Source organism: Drosophila teissieri, chromosome X (genome assembly GCF_016746235.2).
Source record: "Drosophila teissieri strain GT53w chromosome X, Prin_Dtei_1.1, whole genome shotgun sequence".
In the NCBI taxonomy this organism is placed as follows: Eukaryota; Metazoa; Arthropoda; class Insecta; order Diptera; family Drosophilidae; genus Drosophila; species Drosophila teissieri.
Window position 1 is genome coordinate 3236092 of NC_053034.1, and position 21470 is coordinate 3257561.

Here is a 21470-nt window from a genome sequence, read left to right on the forward strand (position 1 = left end):
AAACGTTTACAAACATTATCAAGCTCAAAACATCATAATCAAGGACCAAAGTGACAAGGACCCTAACAAAGTAAATACAAGAGGGAAAAAAGTTGAAAACAAGAATAGATAGGGAGCAAGAGACCAAGAAAAAGGGACTGCTTAAAATGCCTTTTGAAAATTGGACATTTTTCCCCCATTTTTCTGCAATTTTTCCCCCATTTCAACATCATTATATATTTACATTTCTTGTTTAAATTGCGAAGCAAAGTAAATCTGCAGATTGTGCCAATTAAAATGTACATTATTGCTATAAGTAAGCCGTTTTATTTTTGGGCTTGTGAACCATATTTATAAAAATATACCTAAGTAGACAACATTTAGGTGACGAAGTAATCGAATTCGGTTGGTGGATGAAAATGAATCAGAGTCCAAATGTCCGAACACTTTATTATATATTTGATATGTGTGCGTTGGCGTCGCTCTTTCTGCCTGACTTTTTGCCATTTTTCTGGGTTGATTGCATAATCAGTAATTTGATTAAATAAATGATTAAATAAAATTGATGGATTGGATAGCCACAAACACCTTTTTTCCTACAGAAACCAACAAAAAAAATAAAAGAGTACGTCGACATTCTCGCTACCGTCATTAATTTCTTTTTTCGCTTCTGGTTTTATCTTGCGTTATGCACATTGATTAATTCGATTGTTGATTCAATTAATTTGTTCGTCATGCACACATTGCGTATGCGTAATATGGTTATTTATGCGCCAAGAATCAAATAAGTACATATAAATATATATACATGTACAAGGTGAAGCAGAAGCTCTTAAAGCCAAAACCTTCGAAAGTTACTCTAATGACGTGCTAATTAGATGGGCTCGAACAAATATGATTTATAATCTTATCATTTGTATAAACACCCGAATGTCTGTGCAAGTAAATCAGGCGAATTTCGAACGAGCTGAAAAGGCTTAAATCGGTTTATTTAAATGTATGTAAGTATGTAAGTGCCCAAATGCGAAGGCGTGTGTAATATGCGTGCATAAATCACAATGCAATTGCATTGAGATGCTGCAAATGAATATGTATTATGTAATACGTATTCGTAGTTACACATGGCTGCACTCGTTAATTACTTACAGTGTCTTTCGAGTGTCCTTATGGCATTATTATCTTCTGACTTGGAATTTTGCAATTGCAGTCTGAGCTGGCTTTGTTATTCACGTGGCCATCTGTCAAAAGCCAGAAACTTCCGAGATGTGCAATCTAAACTAAGAGCGAAGCATAAGAACTACACGGCATTTTTGAGACTGCATATGATTATTATTGACTGAAACCTGCTTAATCTTCCGCTACTTATTCATGTTCCTTAAATTGTTTAGCAATTCCGATGTGAACTGTTGAGGGAAGCACATAAACGATGTGCCATAAATCACTGTGAAACCAGCCTTCTTGCGACCCTTTCACATACATTCACATACACATATTTAACAAGGAAAAAAGCAGAGGAGAGGTCTTAGTGCCAATTTAAATCCCAATCTCGGAGAGAATCCCCAGCGAAAAAGGGAAACCCAACCTGTTGCTAGCCAGCTTCTCTGGAGGATCCACACCGTAACCACGCGGTTTCCTTTTCCGCCGCTTTCCACTTTCCACTCTCCACTTGCCACTTGCCACTTTCTATTTGCTACTTTCTATTTTCCACACTCTACTTTCCACTTTCTGCTTTCCACTTTTTGAGCATTGTTTGGCCGCTGCTCATCAAAAGGAAAGCCCAGCGAATGCCCTTTCCCCATCCGCACTCGCATTTCCACTCTCATTTTCCTCACTTCGTTGATGTTTTCTTTTCATTGGCATTTGCTGAGCCGTGTAATAATTGCCACACTGCGCACCTTTCAAGGATGTGCTCTTGTACAGGAAAAACTTGCCACAACAAAATCACACAAAAGTTCGTAATAACTGCTTAACGTTGCCGAAATATTTCGTCCATTTTTAAATATATACGTACTCCTTCAGCCTATGATCTTTCTTTTTTTTTTTTGAAGTGCTCCGCTGAGGTATAATTATTATTAGGCCCGAGGAAACAAAGAAGGAAAGTTCGCCTCATTGGCAGGCCACTTCCTGGTATTCGGTACCCAGTTCCCCGTGGTATTTATGCATATTGAGCACTGAGGGGCGTAAATTCTTTGCTTCTTTGGCGCTCGTGCCACCTGGCTGCTGGATGCCACAACCTGGGGGCACATGTCCTTGCCCGGCGGCACACACTGTTGTTGCCACACAAGCACTTTGATGTCATTGAACCGAGACTCTTCTTCCGCTGACTATGACAGCATCGATGTTGTTTACAAAGAATTCAGAATCGAGCGCCGAGTGCCGAAAACTGAAAATGTGAAAATCCTTGTGCACGCGCGCTGCTCAATTTTCGATGGCCCTGCTTTTTGGCGACACTAAATCTGAATTCAATATGTTGTCGGTTTAACATATTTCATCTTTTTTTTTTTTTTTTATTTATTTGTGCTTTATCCCTTATATATATATGTACATTTCATTAAAGCTAATGGTATAATTAGGTATTTACAGTGTTTAGCTAAGGCTTTCATCTGAAATATTTATTAATTATGTCTAGTTGACCTGTTTTAGTTTTTTGTATAACAATATTTATTATTTATTAAGGAAAACAAGGGAGAAGAAAAACCTTAATTGACTTACAACTAACTTAAAAACTAAGACTTGAAACAAAGATTGTTAATATTGTATTTTTTTTTTTTGTTGAACTTTTTGTACACCTGCTTTTATATGTAGGTACTTAGTGTTTGTGTAATAAGGTAAGTTCATTATTAATTTTAACAGCTTGTTTTGGCATATTTGAAGTTTTTTGATATGAGTTTGAGCACATCTACCCCAAACAGGTGACCCATACATTAATATTGGATTAAAAATTGTTTTAGTGCTATGTGAATGTGATTATTTTCTAAGAACTTGATCAGTTCTATACGTTTGTTTCTAACGGCACGAGCATTCCATGCCATAAATATTTCATCTTTGGTCAGCTTCGTTTGCATAGTCCCTGTGTGTAGGTGTAAGTGTAAGTATCTGTGTGTCTGCTCGGGTGTGTGTGTGTGTGCCTGTGTGTGTGTGTGAGTATGGGCAAACAACGTGTTGTGCCAATATTGACTATGCCCCCAGGCTCTTCTCAATACGTACAAACACACACACACACACACTCACTGAGAAAAACAAAGGGGGGTGAAGCAAAGAACGAAAATAGCAAGGGGCACAAAAAGCGGAAAGCGCAAACAAATGGTCGAGTAAAAAACAAAAAAGCGGGCACATAATTTATTGAAATCGCTATTGCCCATCGGTGGTAGCTTGTTTGCAAAGGAATTAAATTTTGCCCGATTATATAAGCAAGGCCAGTTTTTTTCGAGGGTCTAAGGTTACAAGCGACTTTGATTGGTAATGAGATCACAAAGTTGATTTTGCAAGCCGAGTTTGTCTTTGGGTTTTCAGTTATCAAGCCGCATGATTGAATTGCTTTATAAGCTACTTAAAGTTGGCCAAAAAAATGAATGTTAAGCTGCGACCGCTGTCAGTTATTAGCAAGTACTTTATGCCTTATATATGGTAGTGAAAAGTGGCCGCAATAAACTCAATAACTCTTTTTAGGGTCCAGCTAGCCAACAGCCACTTCAAGCCCCCACAATTGCACTTTTAACACCCAATCAGAAGAGCCCGGAAAAATTCCAAAAAAAATTGGGGGAAAATGTAAGAAAAACAAGCAAAGACAAACTTTGGCTGTAAAGCATTTAAAATATTAATTGCAACCTTTTTTTTTTGTTTTCTTGTGCGGATAAACCTTTCGGCGGCGTTCATAAACAACCGGGTAGCCGAGAAGTCATTAAAATCATGATTAGCAGGAGCCACAGGTGCCATTAAGTGGAGCCCGAGTGGAAAATAAAAGGAAAAGGAAAAATTGGGCAAAAGCCGGTGAAAAGCGGGGGAAAAGCTGGGTGGAAAAGCGGTGGAAAAAGGCCACGGGATCACAACAGTTAGCTTTTTGTGTGTTTGCCGCTCGACTGCGTGTCGAATTTTGGCTGGCATAAAAAGTGGCCAACTGACCGACCGCAAGACCAAATCTTAATGTTTTTCTTTCAATAATTTCCAAAAAAACCTAAAAAAAAAAAAACAAAAAAAAGGGGCCACATTCCAGTCAATGAGCTCAATGAGGTGGGTGGCGGGCTGCTGGAGGTGCAAGGTCACCGGATTTGGCCAACGAAAAGGGTTTCGCCCAACCGATTTACTTGACTTCTCGACATTTGCCTGCCTGCCTGCCTTCCTTTGTGCGTGCTGCATTTTTCCAGGGGCTTTTCTTCTCTCTTCAATTTTTGTTTTTTTTTTTTGTTGTTTTGCCGGCTTTGTTTTGCAACCGCAGTGGCTGGCCTTTTTGCCTTTGTCCGCAGGTCAAAACTCAAGCTCAAAAGGTTTTCCCTGCCATTTATTTGGATTTATTTTTACCATGGTCTGCCCGCCGCTGATAAGAGCGATTTTCGCTTTGCAATTTGTTGCAGCATCAACGGGCATCGATTTTATGTCGGCCTAATTATGTGGAAAAAATGCTTCACATTTTCACATTTAATTAACAAATCGCTTGCTGAGCTGACACACACAAAATGGCAGCATCAAAGGAACTTTTAAACTTGGAGCTCTGCATAAATAACATCCGAAGCTTAGAACTCTGCATAAATAACATTCGAAAAGAAGGAGGAGTTTGCTCGAATTTGCTATACCCATTTCACAGACTAAAGTTAATTGCAAAAAAAAGCTTATGAATTATTTACAGCATAGCTAAATTCCAATGTTACAGGTTTTCTTTTTTTAAGCACATGAATGACCGCAATTAAATGTGAATTGGAAATTGCAATCGGGAGAAGAGCAAATTAATTTATTGTCAGCACAGCAGCTTGCCGATTTCGCCATCAGATTTTCCTCTTCATCGCCATTTCCCAGCTAAGTGCATTAATTACTATAAAATCTTAATAGTTGGCGCACTCTGATAATTGCCAATTGTCCTTGTCGATGCCATCAGCAAAATTTCTTTCTTTTCAGTACAATTTCCTCGGAGAATCTGTCATATGAAGAGCATTTCTGCTGCACTGGCTGAGGTAAATGGAGTTCTCCTGCATTCACACCAAATTTCTATTCACTTTTATGAAACCAAACCAATTTCAGTTAAAATCTCACTGGTTTAACATCACAAAATATTGCACAATTATGTTCTTGTGTTATTTTCTTGCTCTGCTTTTGATTGCTGTCCAATTTCCTTCCTGCAGCGACTCACCAAGTCAGCAAGTCAGAACTTATAGAAAAGTCATGGCAAAAGTGCAAGTTACTGACAAGTTTCGAACTGCAAGTGTTTTTTTTTGGTTTTTTGCTATCAATTTTTGTTGCCTCACTTTTTGTTGTTGCCTCATTTCGTATAACTTTAAGCTGTTTTGCAGCGTTGACTGGTGCAAAGTTTTGAACACCGGATAAGGTCCACAAAAAGTTGGAGAAGACGATTTAAAAATTCAATATTCAAACTTTCGAGAGCGTGGGAATCGCAATTTGGCCAACACAAAGGGCCAAGATTACTGTGGCCAGTTAAATTCAATTGGTGCCAAGAAACTATTGTCGAATGCCATGGGTCAGACATACATTATCATAATCTATGGCATTAATTCGCACTGATTTTTGTGGCTACTACTTCTTGATAAATGACCACTGTTTCGGGGACAGGAAGAGCAGTTCTTTGATTTCGCAACTCTATACTTTCGCCTACGAGTATTTATGCCTGCAAAGGCCAGCGATAAATTTTGGCCCATTGTTTGGCCGCCTGTCCAGTGCTTTTTGTTCAGAAAAATCCACAAACAAAAAATGGTCGAAGAAATGCGATATTTACCTGACAAATTCCTGACATTCGGCAGATTTCTATTTTCGATTTTTTTTGCTGATTTTTGCTTGAGTTTTAATGGTCACAGGGCACAGAAACAAAAAGGCGCAAAAAAATGTGTTTCTTGAATTTTTTGTATGTTTTTTTAAGGCTTTTTTCGAAACGTTGAAAAGTTTTTCACAGTTGTTATGATTTTGTTTTTTTTTGTTATTGTTCTGTTTTGGCTTTCAAAAAACGTTTTTCAGTTAGCCGGAATTCGGAATTCGGTTCTTGGTGAATTGGTTTTTGGTGCTTGTCTCTCCGGTTTGCTTTTCAGGGCTGTGTGTTCGCCTTAAAAAACCCGCAACGACTGAATCAAAACAAACAAATTTCTTTAGTTTTATTCGAAAAAGTGTTGGCGGATATTTCGGCAGCGGCTTGCCGCTCGTTGGCGCTCGGAAAAGCCTCGGAAAAACCTCGATGGAGTGTTCCCAGCTGCTGGATATCCGCCGCCTACTTATCCGCCCGCTTTTCCGCCCCGAGTTTTCACTTTATCCGTGCGTCTGCGCGTTTTCCTTGCTCGGAGTTTTTCGTTTTTTGATTTTTTTTTGTTTGTTTACATGCTTGCCCCTGCTTGACTCCTCCGGTTGCCCTTGTGTTTCTTGTTGTTCTTGCTTTCCTCGCTTTCCCCGCTTTCCTCGCTTTCCCAGCCGCCATTGCCATTGTGGCCCGGCATTGTTGCTTTTCTCTAAGCGCTTTTTAATCTCTTAGCGCCGCGCTTTGTTTTGGAATTCTCTCAGCTGTTTGCCATCGACCAGCAAGTCTCAAGGTGTTTGACACTTGGTCATGTAGCCCCATCCACTCGGCAACTGAAGAGCATCCGCAGCTCTAACCGCATCTCAGTTAAAGGAGTCAGAACGCAGGACTCGTGACTCGTGACTTGGGACTTGGGATACGAGATTGCCGCCTTTCGCACTTCCACATGAGCTGCAGTCAGTCGAACGACGGATGCTCTACTCGCGTTTCGCGGAAAATGGGAAAAGTTTTCACTTTGTGTGCTCTCCTCTCGCTTATCGCCTCGCGGAAATTCACAGTTTGCATTGCTGAGCAGATGGCACGCTTGAAATCATTGAAATGTAGCATACTTTTGAACACCTTCATAAATCGCATATTCACATTGCATGCGATTTTCCGTGGAAATTCCCTTACAATTTGGGCAAAAGCTACAAAAAAAAAACCAATAAACTTTGGCGCGGCATCGATGCTTTATGATTTTTTAACTATGCGGTTGCCGTTTTATGCGTTCGGTTTTCTTGGATTTTTGGATTTTTGGGTCGTTGACTTGGCAGCGAGAAATGCGCAAAATGGTTAAAAGTCATTAACTTTTATGTGCTGCGCCGAGCCCGTGGAAATGCAATTTCCTTATCGGTTTCATTTCTTTCATTTCGGGGTCCTTTGTCGCAGATCCTTTTCTAATTTCATTGCATGTGGCTGGTTTATTTGCGGCGATTTCAATTGAATCCTGATTCGATTGCGCGCTGATTGATGCTTTGTTGCTCGGCTTCTCTGATTCTTGGATTCTCGGAGTCTCTGGATTTCTGGCTTTCTGACTTTCTGGATTTCTGACTTTCTGGATTTCTGTATTTCTGGATTCCTTGCCAACTGGCGGCCTTTCTTTCGGCTCAGGTGAACAATTAGAAGTTCGATGACTTGTCGTCTGCACGTGAAATACTTCTTCGGCATCCTTTGTCGGATTAGACAAAGGGGAAATGGACTTCCTTGTCATATTTCCGAATTTGCGACTACAGCCAAGCCAAGTATTAGTAGCGTGTTGCTTTGGTTTCCATCCCAGGCATCGGGCAGCCACTTGAGTCGCTCCAGCACTCGATTAGATCCCAGTTTATGAGTGGCCCTGCCGGAATCAATAAGCCCACTCATCCAACTCGACTTGTGCACGGCGAGAAAAGTATGAAAAGTATGCCATTTCATTTTCATCACATCCATGCTGTACTCAGTTGGCAAGGCGACTCTGCACACCCCTTTTCGCGCAGTGTGCCGCCAAACAAACATATTGAATTGGAGACGCATGAAGTGCGCCCACTTCAGCGATGTTTCTTTATAATCAAATTGGAAACAGTAGCGTTTTGTGCGTGTCTTTGAAGGCGTAGCGGCCCGCCCCCCAAGGACATCGAAACACGTCCCACTGTCAACTTTTCGTCCTTCTGATTTCGGATTTCGCCCGGGGACTTCACATGCGCTTTGAAATGCAAAGTCGCACGGCCAGCTGCAATTTCCAATGCAGTTGCACTGCCAGTCGCCGCCTGCCGCCAGCCGCCTGCTGCCTGGGATTATAATTGCATTTTTGCGCTCCTGCCTGGGGCATGTCCTTGCAGGACACTAGGCGCACCACACCGAAAGCCACAGAGGCAAAAAAGGAGCTGAGTTGGCAAGTATGGCAAGAATTCCTCGGAAGATCAAAGGAGTGAAAGTGACGTCCACAAATACGAGTATGTGGAAATGGGTGGATTCTTGTACCAGATGTACCAGGCTTTTTTAATATAGTAGGCATCATATGTTCTATGACTCTCACATGAACTGACTTCAAAACTGAATTATAATATTTATTATGTACCTTTACTCAGCCAGCACATGTAGTGCCATCATACCCGCATTTCGAGTAACTACAGCGTAGTGCATGCAAGAAGACAGTGGACTTCGATTTCAATTTCATAGAATTTGGTCAGCACAAAGGCTCCGAGTGATTGATATGCCTCAGGGGCTTCGCTGCTGAATCGCCACAGCTTTGAGTATCCTGAGAATCCTGCATGTCCTGTGCGGGTCCATAAAGCATGTCTCGGCGCTGGCAAAGGTGTCGGTTTATCCGTTTGGAAACTGAACATACAGTCAAACGGACGTACGAGCATGTTGCAATATCAAGTGTTGAATCCTCAAGATATAGTACTTTAAGTGCGTTCCAAAAACCATAATGCGATTCAACGAGCATTCGGTGGTTCAGTTGGCTCAGCGTTCAATTGTTTAATTACACTCGATATGGGAAAATATGCCGTCATTATTGAAACCTCACTCATTTCGCACCACACAATTATTTATTGGACATTCGGCTTATTGCGTATGCAGAGAATCACTTGCGGATCAATACACACCATACTTTGCTTAAATTGGCGGAAATTTAAAGCTTCGATTGCAATTAATCGTTGAGTACAAGATTGATTTTTAATATTTATTAAGCGAACATAAATATATAATTAACTACCTCCTAAGTGTGGAACATACCTGGTCAGGTCCATGATGCACTGCATCCAGAATGACGACGGGATACCCACATGGCCTCTGGTACCACTATCACACACACCGACACACAAACTACTACTTTTACTATCACATCATAACTTCCGGTCAACTGATTTATGAGCAGTCAGAGCGGCTATCCCATGAGGATTGAGTCAGAACTGATTGGGAATTGCAAGTACTGGTGGACGAAATTTTTGTTTACATTACGTTAATTATGTAAAATTATGTAAATTAGGTAATTTACAATGTATGCAAAATAACTTTTGATATGTTTACTGTTTTGCGTTGAATGTTTCCTATGTTTCAATGTTGCAAATTCAATGTTGCACATTCAATGTTGCAAATTCAATGTTGCAAATTCAATGTTGCAAATTCAATGTTGCATATTTAATGTTGCAAATGCAATGCTGTAAATTCAATGTTTCATGTTCAATGTTGCAAATTCAATGTTGCAAACTCAATGTTTCATGTTCAACTTGTTTCATGTTACTTGTCACATATGTATATACATATATTACTGTTTGATAAATGCTGCATGTTATATGTTGTTTGTTGCAGTGTTGAGCCGCAAATTTATTGTAAAATGTCGATTTTCCTTCGATGAATATTTGTTGTTCATAGATAATTATTGACAAGATGAATTAATATACATATTTGAAATAATAGTAACGCGTACTGGCTTTCTGGGGATAAAAAAAAACGCAACTTGAAACGTGAAACTTGAACCACTCCTTTGGGCAACATCATCTGGCTTCTGTGTGTGCTCCCCCAATCACTGCCCTTTCCACAATTCAATTTTGGCGGCGGAAGTGCGTGTGTTTGTCGTATTGGTATTTCTTTGACAACCAACAAACACCGCCTTCACCCTCTTTTCTCCCTGTGTACACCCCAACACACACGCAAGCACACACAGCCCCCTAGGGGCATTCTTAAGGTGTTCGCGATTGTGTGTGCGTTACAAATTGAATTCAACATATTTGCTTTAAACGCTTTTTGCGCCTTCACTCTGTTGTGCTACCCATTACTCTGGTCAGGGTTGTTCTGACATTGCATAGCTATGACATTCGCATGCATAGAACTTCACGTTTCATTAGCTTGAATACGGGGTACTTCTGCTGCGACGTTCGTCACAAACTGATATTCCAGTCGCGTGAATTTATTTTCACTTCCGTTTCCGGTTAACCCCATCGCCGCCATGCTCGCCGCCGGTGGGCGTGGCTGCTCGTGGGGACCGATTAGCGCTTAAATCATGATTACCACAGCAGTGGCAGTAATTAGGAGAGGCAGAGTGCGAGTGTGTGCGTGTGTGAAAGTGTGTGAAAGTGTGTGTTATAAATACTTGCTCTCAAGATTGCAGTACATCAGCGCGCAGCCACAAGGAAATTCCTCGGAAAATGCGAAATGGCTGAGGGGGTCGAGCAGTGAACGATGCCAGCAATTTGCTATTAGTTATCTCGGTTATTGTTATGTGTGTGCATGTGTGTGAGTATGCGGATGTGTGTGTGTGTGTGTGTGGTCTCGTTATGCATTTGCTTATGCTGTGTGCGTGCCAATATCCCACGGAGGAGCACAAGCACAGCTCCACATGGGACCAGCTCCCCCAACACACACACTCACACACACACTTACAAATTATATACTTTATACTGTAGATGGCATACGAATTTGTCTGGCATAAAAGGACGCGGGCATTCGCTTCCGCTTTAGCGTGGCCTCACTGTGCTGCAGTAAAAACTGCAAACTTGTGCGCGGTAGAAATAAGTAAATACCAGCCAGATAAGCAAGTGATTCATTGTGGCTTTTGTGCTCGGCTATGCGAATACGAAATCCATACAATTTTATGGTACACGTTCTGTAGTCCTTGGCCCAACTACAAAATATGCCTATAAAACATGAAATAAATATGGAGTATCATACCTCGTTAGACTCGTAATTAAGTCCCCAATCGATCTGGATTCCATTTTTGCAAATTTTTATTTTTTCCCATTTTTGCAAATTTTGATGATGTTACCCCTTACAAAAAATACAAATTCGCCAATTTTCTCCAAAAGTGGCAGAAATGGTTAGCATTGGCAATTAGCTGCTTAAAACAGTTTTCCTTTCATCTTTATGATCACTTTTAGCCAAGTTATCATCAAAATGTCCATAAAATATCTAAATTTTAGCCAAAAGTCGTTTTTCTGAATTTCCCCTATAAAATAATCGTTTTTTGGTCATAACATTCAAAATAGTTGTCTGAATATGGATTGTCATATCTCGTTGAGTTCGTATTTCAATTCCCAATCGATCGGTGTCCTTGAAAGGCAATTCTATTTTTTAGCCATTTTTCGCAAATTTTGATGATGGTACCCCTTACCAAAAATGCGAAAATTTGTCAAATTTTGTTTTTTACAAAATCATTAAAGTAGTGATAGGGATAGTTAGTTATGTTTATTAGCAACGCAAAACAGTCTTCATTTTAGCTCTGCCACCTTTTTTGGCCAATTTATGGCGAAAACGCCGATTAAAAATATCACATTTTTTTTCAAATTTTGTTGTGTTATTTTTTTGATAAAAAATAATCAGTATTTTTGCGATAGCATAAAAAATAGTTCTCCAAAAGTGGAGTGCCATACCTCGTTGAATTCGTAACAAAATTCCCTATCGATCCATGTACATATATTGAAATTCTAATTTTCCGCAAATTTTGATGATGGTACCCCTTACCGAAAATGTAAAAGTTCGAAAAAAAAATGTTTTCCTTAAGTCCACCAAAAAGTGATAGGGATCTTTAGAAATGGTAATTAGCTGTACAAAACGGTCACTGGGAGATGTTTTCATTGCAAATGAATGGCCGGTAGAACACACACAACTTTTATAATAATGCATAATTCAGCTAAAATAAGGACAAATGGCAGATAGTTGGGCGGCTGCAATGGAATTAGAAAAGGCTTTAGGCCAAAACTGCAGTGTCCGGCGAATTAATTAGAACCATGGCACGCAACTTTCCGTGCGGTCAAAGTGCGGTGTAAGCAAAGCCAAAACCCAAAACCAAAACCAAATTATGTCGAACAGCCGCTGCAAATGCTTGCAGCACTACGTGCAACCGAAGGCCAAAAGATAATTCAATCGAGTGCCCGTGTGTGCACATATGCATGTGCATGTGCATCTCTATCTACTCGTATTAAATGTGACTATGCGGCATTACGTATACGCCGCGTGTGCAGTGGCTCCGGTTGCTCCGGTTGCTCGGACAAAATGCACAGCCCACACGCATTGACTCTCGGCCCGCCAAAGGTCAATTTCATTTGGGGTTAGCTCCTCCGCTTTTTACTGAGCGCTGGCAGCCGCGCCATTTTCCGACTTTCCCTCGCATTTCCCTCGGCATCGCTCAGCGGGCCGCCATAAGCAGCAGTTTTTCCTGCCTTCCGCTTTTCCTCTTTTCCGTTTTGCCGTCGCGCGTGGCAACGTGCAGCAAAAAGCGGCTGACACACAGACCAACTGACAGATGGCCCGGGGGCGGCAGTGGGCGTGGCAGCAGGGCCGACCACCTGCCACGAGCAACCTTTTTATAGACCCAATACCCTGGAAAAGCAAGCCAATCGCATGATTTAATGCATTTCACACATTTTCCACCTCAATTAACGCAAAACCTATGCAACTCATTTATCTGGAATGCTGAACATGCGTGGGAGTAGCTGCACTTAAGCAGACAACCTACGGTATTGGCTAGTCGCATCCATTCATTCATTCGCTGTGTGGGAACAAGTTTTTGATACTTTCATGTAGCTGCCACATGCGTCTAGCGGTTTTAATTGAAAAATTGCCAACTGCCGTGCGCTGAATGTTGGCCTCAAAGGCTTATGGGCGAAATGAAAAGCATTAAGCTCAAGATTACTTCGATATTAGCGCGGCATAATTGTCTGATTAAGTGAGTGCCGTGCCTGCCTATTGCCACGCAGTCCTGTGTGGCTGTGTCGCTGTGCGGCAACGTGGCGTATGTGTAATGTAATTTGCAAGCTTTTCCGAAATGTAGCAGCCCATGCACGCTGGCAATTAGCACGTCTCGTTGTGTTTTTGCTCCGCTGCTCCTTTCTGTGTCCTGCCAAGCACTTTGATCAGCCATTGGTCCTGTGTGCGGTATTTTGCGTAAGAAGGTAGTGCTGTGCCAACAACAAATTGCAAATGGCAAATGGCCTTGATAATCGCAAACGCAAAAGCAAAAGCGAGTGGCACAAGGATCCGCAGGACGAAAGGTTGAGTCAGCCACCTTGCGGCTGTCGGTGTCGAGGAGGAATCCTGTACTTGCCATTGTCTTTAGTCGTCACATGAATGGAATTACGATTACGAAGTTACCCCTTCTACATTCCACATCAGCATCTATTAAAAAGTTGCGCCTGTCTGCTCGCAGGGATGTGCTCCTAATGGCTCTAATTAGGAAAGCAATTAAAACTGGCTTCGCATCCTTGCAGGCACTTGAGTCGCGAGTCTCGAACGACATCGTGTACTATGAACTATGTGGCTACTATTGCTGATTTATTAAATATCAGCTCGCTCTGCTAATTATGGCGAAAGTCAAGCATGATATAGCCAGCAAATTTCATCAACGATTTCTATACTTTTCCTATTTTTTTTATTTTTATATTTGCCATGCAAACATTAGGCTAATGCCGCCGGATCCGGATCCTCGAGGGTCTAATAACTTCAAACATTTGGCTCGTCTAGCCCCAGTCATAATTAAAAGCAATTCCCTTTGTTTTGCCAGCAAAAAAAAAAAAAGAAAAAATGAAAGAAAAAAACTGTGGAATAATAAGTTAATGTTTTAAGCGGCTTGTCAAGCCATGACCTTGGCCCAGGCAGAAAAAGCGAAATAATGGAAAAGAATAACAAAAAAAAATAAGAAGCATTTTGTGCCGCCCTCTCATTACAATTTAATGCGCTTTGCTCAACAGCTTAGTAAAGATTTAAACGACGATGGCTGCGCCTTCGTTACCATTCCCATTTCCCATTTCCCCTCTGAAAAAGGAGCCATTAAAACGCTTTAGTTAATTAACATGCCATCCGAGTGCCTCGGCATCTCAGCATCTCAGCAACTCGCCATCTCAGCAACTCGGCATGTGGCGTTCACTTTCAGCTCATTGTAAATGCATGCTATCGATTCCAGCCACAGGCCCCGACTATCCTACTTTTCCGACCATTCTGACTTTTCCGCCTTTCCGCGCGCGGAAAACCCACTCGTAGTTAGCCCCACTTGTCTGGCAATTTCCCCCAACTTTATGCGCCCAATCAGTTGCAAGCCCGCCAATTGCGTCGCCATTTTCTGAAGAGCTCTTGAACTGAACTATATACGTTCGGGGAAATCTCACTCATAATTGCATCAGTCCAGTGGAAACTGATTGATTTTCGAAAAGGTTTTACTGCACGGGGATTTTAGTTAAATTGAGAGTGGCTCAATAATTTACCAAGTCATTCGGCGAAGCCTTTTAGATTTAGCAGCCAACTTGCCAGTTTTCCAGCTTGCCAGCTTGCTGGCATTTCACAGTGACAATAAGCCGCTTGTCTTATCTTGGCGAATGCAGGAAAACTGTTTTTCTCGCCGGGAGCAACAGTTTTCCCGATGGCCGGATAGTCGGATAGCCGGATGTGTGTCCAAGTCGCTGGGCAAGTGGGTGTTTGTGTCTCTCTCTCTCTGTGTGTGTGTGTTTATGCAATTTTCACAAAGTTAACAAAGTGAAAAGTCCTTGCTGGTGGCACGTAATTTATGCATGGCATAAAGAACGATGCACTCGTCCTGCCACGTCCTGAAACCAGGACAAAACCAGGACTCCCAACACTCAACACTCGACTCTCGACTCTCGAGTGGAGAGCGGCAGGCAATCTGCAATCTGCAGTCGCTCCTGGGTCAAATGCTAAGCATCAATCACTGCACTCCCCCCCGCCTACCCCCTTCCACCATTTCGCCGACTACATTTACACTTATGTGCCACACTGTCTGCCAGCGAAGAGGTCCTCTTTATCCTGGTTCGCTGTCTGTATTGATTACCAATTTGTTGCGACTGCCATGCAGCTTTTAATTGAATCGAAGAGACTTATCGTGCAGCCATAGAAACCCGGCCAAAAGTATTTGTACGTAACATGTCCTTGGCTTAATAAATCGCAATCGCAATCGGAATCGCAATCGCAATCGCTCAAGGAGCGTAAACATATCGATCAACGATGCTGCAGCAGCTCTGAAGATATCACATGCAACTCACGCATATGTTTACAAATTTCCCGCAGTGTACATGGAAATAAATCGCTGTCTTGTAACACAAAAAAAAAGAGAAATATTGTTAATAAGGTAATTAAAAGTAGTGCTCATTTGCCCTGCGCCATTAATAACGACTCATGTAATATTAATTAACTTGTAAATAAAGAATAAACTCCGTCAATAAATTGCCATCCAGCGTATATGTTCATCCGACAAAACGAGCAATTAAATAACAATTAAATATCGCTGGAAACTCCGGAAAAACCCCCCCATATTCCGCACTTCACATCCCACATATGCATGTATGTCATATGTAATGAGGCCAGCCACACATGCGATAAAAATGACAGGGGAGCTTTAATTAAAACCGACTTTGTTTGATTGGCATTTGGCAAAGGGACAAGAAAATGGGGCGAATTAAGTGAACATTTCCTGAAAATGCCTCATTATTGAGCCCAAATAAACTGGCCGCATTTTCCGATTGCTCACATTTTCCCATTTCTTTTCGGGGCGCCGCGTTAATTGCGTCGTGTTGACAGGTTTCCTCGACCTTGGTGTGTAGTTTTTTGGCTGCATGTTTGTATGGGGCGGAAAATGAAGAAGTTTCCATTACAATCAACACGATTTCAATCAAGCCGACAGACTCAATAAACCAATTGCTCTCATTCTTGATTATGATTACTATAAAAAATAAGCAATGTGAAATTCTCTTACTTTTTTGTCTTGCTGCTCCACTTTTTTGCATTAAAATTGCTACTTTATTTTTGCATTAAAATTGCTATTTTTATTTGCATAAAATTGCTACTATTTTTTTTGCATAAAATTGCTACTATTTTTTTTTTTTTGCATAAAATTGCTAGGTTTTTTTTTGCCATTAATCCATCAGCGAATTGTGCGAACATTTCCAGTTTTATTACTGTCAGGAGGCAGTGTGCAAAGTAATAAAATTGGTAAAACATACGCAAACACTATTTTTCACACACGAGCACACACGACACACGATTTCGTATTCTGTATTTTGTATTTCGTATTTTTATTATTTATTTATGTTGTAAATGAGCAGTGCGCTGTGATTTCGCCATAATCAATTTACGCAACGTCAAAGGGTAAATGGGCAAATATTTGAACCGGCGTCGACTTCGGAAAAGCGGAAAAAGCGAGCGGAAAACTTTGATCTTCCCCACGCTGCATGGCTGCTAGTTGGCAATCAATATCTAATGAAATTTCAAATTTTTGTGTGCTCCGGAATGTAATGGTAGACGATATCCTATATAAATATAGTTATTATCAGTTCTACTTGCAAATAAATACCATCTAAAGATTTTTGTACTCTCTATCGGTTATTTTACAACAATTTTAAAGTCCATGTAGGAAAAGTCAGGCTCTCTCGACGATTGCGAATGCTGTCCATGCTCAATGGCAATTTAATGGGCTTCGGTTCGCAGAGTGATTCTTTTCAAAAACAATCGAGAAGCGATTGACCAGCGCAATAAAAGCCATTAAAAAGAACATTAAAAGCGATTCGATTCGATGCGATTCGTTTCGATTCGATTTGAAGACGAAGTCGAGTAGGAGTTCTCTCAAGTAGAATATTTAGAAAACGATTTAGCCACTCATATGCGTATTTAAGTCGAAAACAATTAAACTAACATTTGAGCTGACTGATGGAGTAAACATGGGATTGCAGGGCATCGTTTAAATGGCGGTGCTAATTGCACAGGAATGGCGATATAGCCGCGGGACCGCCATGCTAATGAACCGGGCCCATAAACAATGGCTATTTCGGTTCGCAAAAGCAGCTCTATGCCGTTGGCCACGAGCGAAAAACCCCGGAGTTCTCAACCGCAACTGCAATGGCCAACGTGGAATTTGGCAAACAATCGAGTCGCCGGGCCAATGCCAAGTAACCCAAGTAAATCCCAGTCCAGCTGCTCCTTTGGGGGCTCCTTTGAGGCTCCTTTGGGTGTGGCAGTGCCCACCTGGTGTGACCAAATGAATTACCCAAAAACCGGAGCAGTTCCGCCTCGCTGCTTTCGCAATGCCAAACTGGCCAAATCGATGGGGAAACCTGCGCCATGGGCCATGGGTTGTAATCTCCTGTGGGAACTGGAACTCTCTGTACAGGATTTTTGGAGCCTTCTGGGGGCTGCTGAAACCAGAAGTGTTTGCTAAGCTGAGTATATATTTAAATGTCATACACAGACATCGGGGGATTTGCTCATTCTTTGAGTTGCTAACAATTAATACAAGGGAAACTAATTTGGAATTTAACCCAAGTTGGATTTTTAATTAAATTAATATTGAGCCCAAGTTGGATTACAAATTTAATTTATTATTTAGTCCAAGTTGCATTACAAATTTCATTAAATATTTAGTCCAAGTTGGATTACAAATATAATTTAATATTTAGCCCAAGTTGCATTACAAATTTCATTTAATATTTAGCCAAAGTTGCATTACAAATTTAATATAATATTTAGCCCAAGTTGGATTACAAATTTAATTTAATATTTAGCCCAAGTTGGATTACAAATTTAATTTAATATTTAGCCCAAGTTGCATTACAAATTTAATTTAATATTTAGTCCAACTCGGCTTTATGTTAAGCGGCTATTAAAAAGTTCAACTATTCCACTCAAACTGCAACTTATTTAGCATTTTTGGGGCCACTCGGATTTCATTTGCAACACCCGCAATTGAGGCGAATCCGCTCGCTGCGAAGTGGGCCATCCTCAAGTTGCGAACTCCGGACTCATTGCCCAATTCGGTGCTAACTCAATTTAGTTTACACTCGGTGAGTGCCTTTCTCCTCCTGCTCCAGCTCCTCCTTCCTTCTTCTTTCCTTCCCCCAACTTTCTTTCTGCTGCCACGCCCCCTTCCTCCGTTCAGCGCCCACTTTGGCAGGCGGAAAGCAACATTGTCATCTACATGTGCGCGTCTCTCTCGTTCAGGTGCCGTGGACGAGTTGCCGTAGGCTGGGAAAAACTTTTTTCGTCTGCGCCCCAAAGTATGCAGCTCAAAAGGAAAATGCTGCCAGTGCGCTGGTGTGCGTGAGTTGAGTGCACGGCGCGTGTCTGTGTGTGTCTCTGTGTGTGTGTGGGGGAGTAGGGGATTGGGAAGTGGTTGAAAATGTTGTCGTAAATATTAAAATTTCATACGTTTATGCAAATTCACTTTCGACAACTTCACTTCCTGTCGTGCTGTTGGACTTCAGCTCTTTTCTCACCTCCCTGCGACTTCTGTAATGCCCCACGCACTCGAAAAATAGACATATGTTATTCAAAATAAATATTATTAGCATTTCAAATCGAGCATTTAGATCGAAGATTCTAAGAGCCAAATAGGCTTCTGCTACATATGTTTGCTTTTGTTTAGATTTTTGACTCACTTGCGTGCCTTTCTCTCGGTGTACGCACACATGTACCTGCTGCGGAGTGAAATGAGTTGTCGCTTTATATGAAAATGAACATTTATTAAGTTGAAATTACATTACAAATAATTTTCATATTATTGTAATGCACACACACACACACTCACACACACACGCGTGTTTGCCTATGAAGGGGGCGTTGGGGCGTGGCACACGGGCGGCGAGTAATAGCCTTGTAATATTTATGTAAATGCGTTGCCGCTGCCGTCTCCCTCACTCCGCACTCCGCCTATCGCCGTCTCTGTCTGAGAGCGAAACATCTCTGACGACTGTCAGTCAGATTTTCCCCTCAGTTTTCCTTTTCCTTTGCTGCCACCTTTTTATTTTGCCTGTCCGCCACTTGCTTATTTATTCATTTGCATAAAATGTTTTAATAAAGATTTTGATTTCACTTCGCATGTGGGTGTGCGGGTGTGTGGATGTGTGTGTGTGCGACTTAAGTAAATGGAATAATTGGCTTTTATAGCGTCCAATTTGTCACATCTTCGTATGCAGATTTCGCTCAAGAAAAATCGCATTCGCAGTTGCCATCGATGGGCGGAATTTTAATCATAATCACACAACTGAAATGGAAATCTATACCTATCTATATCTAGCTATACGAGTATATATACATATATAAATAATGGCTTACCATTTATCATTGGCAAGTGCTCATAAAGATAGCCTTCACCTTTTTGCCCCGGGGAGCCATTCAGTGGAAATCCCAATCACAGGAGCTCGTGTTTATTTGCATTTACATGGAACACTGATAATTTATTAACTGAAAGCCCGCAAACAATTTAAACGATTTCATTTGGTTGCCATATCGGCGGGCAGTTCAATTAGATTTCCGGACAATTTTCAATTACCGCGCTTCTAAGAGGCCACCTACATTTTCCTTGGAAATTCTCCCATTATTGCGTTTTTTGTTACATATTTTTGCCAATTAATGTAGCTTCCAATCAACGACATTTTGCAACATGAAACGTATAATTTTCAGAAACACAACTGCCTATTAATATTTCCCTAATATGAACGAATGAATAGCTTAGTCTAAATACATAATTGTACCTTGTCTGCCGGTTCTCAGAATTCTGAAAATTAATGACAGTGCCCACGTAGCGAGCGGGTGTATTAAAGTCCTCAAACATCGCGCATACGCCGTGTTGACTTTGCCAACTGCACTTTTTGTCCAGCTTCCATCCTGCTGTCCTGTCTTCATCTTCACCTTCTTCGCCCCTGTTTGCTTAGCCCGGCTTGTGTAAATGGAAGCGAAAAATGCTAGTAGTGTGGCTGGTGTTGAGGGGGCGGAAGAAGCATACCTACAACCAGAACTAGAACCAGAACCAGTACCAGAACCAGAAGCGTAAAGGCTGCGTTGCCGGACAAGAGCTGCATACGAAATGCGTTGCAACTGGGCTAAGGGTTATCATTCGAATGGGGAAGGTGGGTTGTCGGGGTCACCCGCCCATTGTTACAGTTTTGTTTCCACTGCTCTGGCACTCTGCGCACGTAACATTCGTATAACTTTCTATGTATCTGCATTCGCACCTAGCCACCTAGCCACCCAAGTCGCCCAATCATCCAACCAGCCAACCATCCAGCCAACCAGCCACCCAACGCCTCCTGACAAATATCTATTGTGTAGTATTATGGTGGCCATTGTTTGCCAGTTAGCAGAGACTGCTGCTGCCGGAAAAAAAGAGGAGCAAAAAGAAACGCAAAGAAAAGACGGAAAATTCGGAGAAAAACGAGCGCACGCTGTCATCTCAGCGCTCAGCTTATTTGCGCTGATATCACGGAGCTGCGGAGCTGGAATGCAGCGCGTTGCATACTTTTCGGCTGCCACTTTTAAAGCGAAACAGACCTACAAAGGTGCAGATTACTCTATTGTTTCATGAAAATCCACTGGGATTTGCCATTTCCCAACGGCAGTTGCCTCGTTTTAAGAAACCAAAATAAAGCGAGATTTGCCAACAAAGTGCCTCGTTTGAATAAACCAAAGTAAAGTGAGCGGAAAACGAAAGTTTTAGCCAAATAAAACTGATTCGACTCATCTGTTTGCTTTCCCTGCGTTTGACACACACCATACGCACAGAGGTAAGACGTAAGCCCCTCAGCGTTTTCCACCTGTCTTAAGGGAAATGAGGAAAATTATTAAAAAATATATATATAAACATATAAATGTGCCATAAAAGCATGTACACGGCGACCCCCTGAGCGGAAAATCGGAAAATCGGCAAGGGACGCGGTGGATCCTTCGTTTATATTGAATTTTAAGCTTTCGACAATGACGACAGCGGAAGGATTTGCGCCACATCCTTCGTTTCCCGCCGCAATTTTCCCCGCCTTTCAGCCCCGTTTTCTGCGCGTGACTTTGTTTTAGTATTGCCTTCATCGTTTTTTTTTATTTTTTTTTATTTTCCCAACATGTGGCAAAATTATTTCCGCTCAAAAATCGACTTCCGGCAGCTCTCGCTATTCAAGCCACACTTTCGTCTCTTTTTTTTTACTTTTTTTATGTTTTGCTGACTTTGCCCCTGCGCAAGTTTTTGTTTTTGGGAAATTGAAAGACCTGCAAGTGACAATGGAGGTGGAAGAAGGGACTTTGGTTAAAGAAAATGCAG

At 41.5% G+C, this 21470-nt stretch overlaps 1 protein-coding gene across 4 annotated transcripts in view; it reads right to left on the bottom strand.

Moving 5' to 3' along the window:
• The window catches only part of LOC122623952 (sex peptide receptor), a 46042-nt gene extending 36737 nt beyond the window's left edge, over positions 1 to 9305 (bottom strand). For 2 of the 4 annotated variants that reach the window (XM_043803356.1, XM_043803354.1), the window contains exon 1: positions 5921 to 6102. The gene's annotated coding sequence lies outside the window, so the exon portion shown is untranslated. Of the gene's footprint in view, positions 1 to 5920; positions 6103 to 9184 lie in introns of those variants that run through there. The other 2 variants (XM_043803353.1, XM_043803352.1) reach the window with 2 other exon arrangements.
• Between the last annotated feature and the right edge of the window lie 12165 nt (positions 9306 to 21470).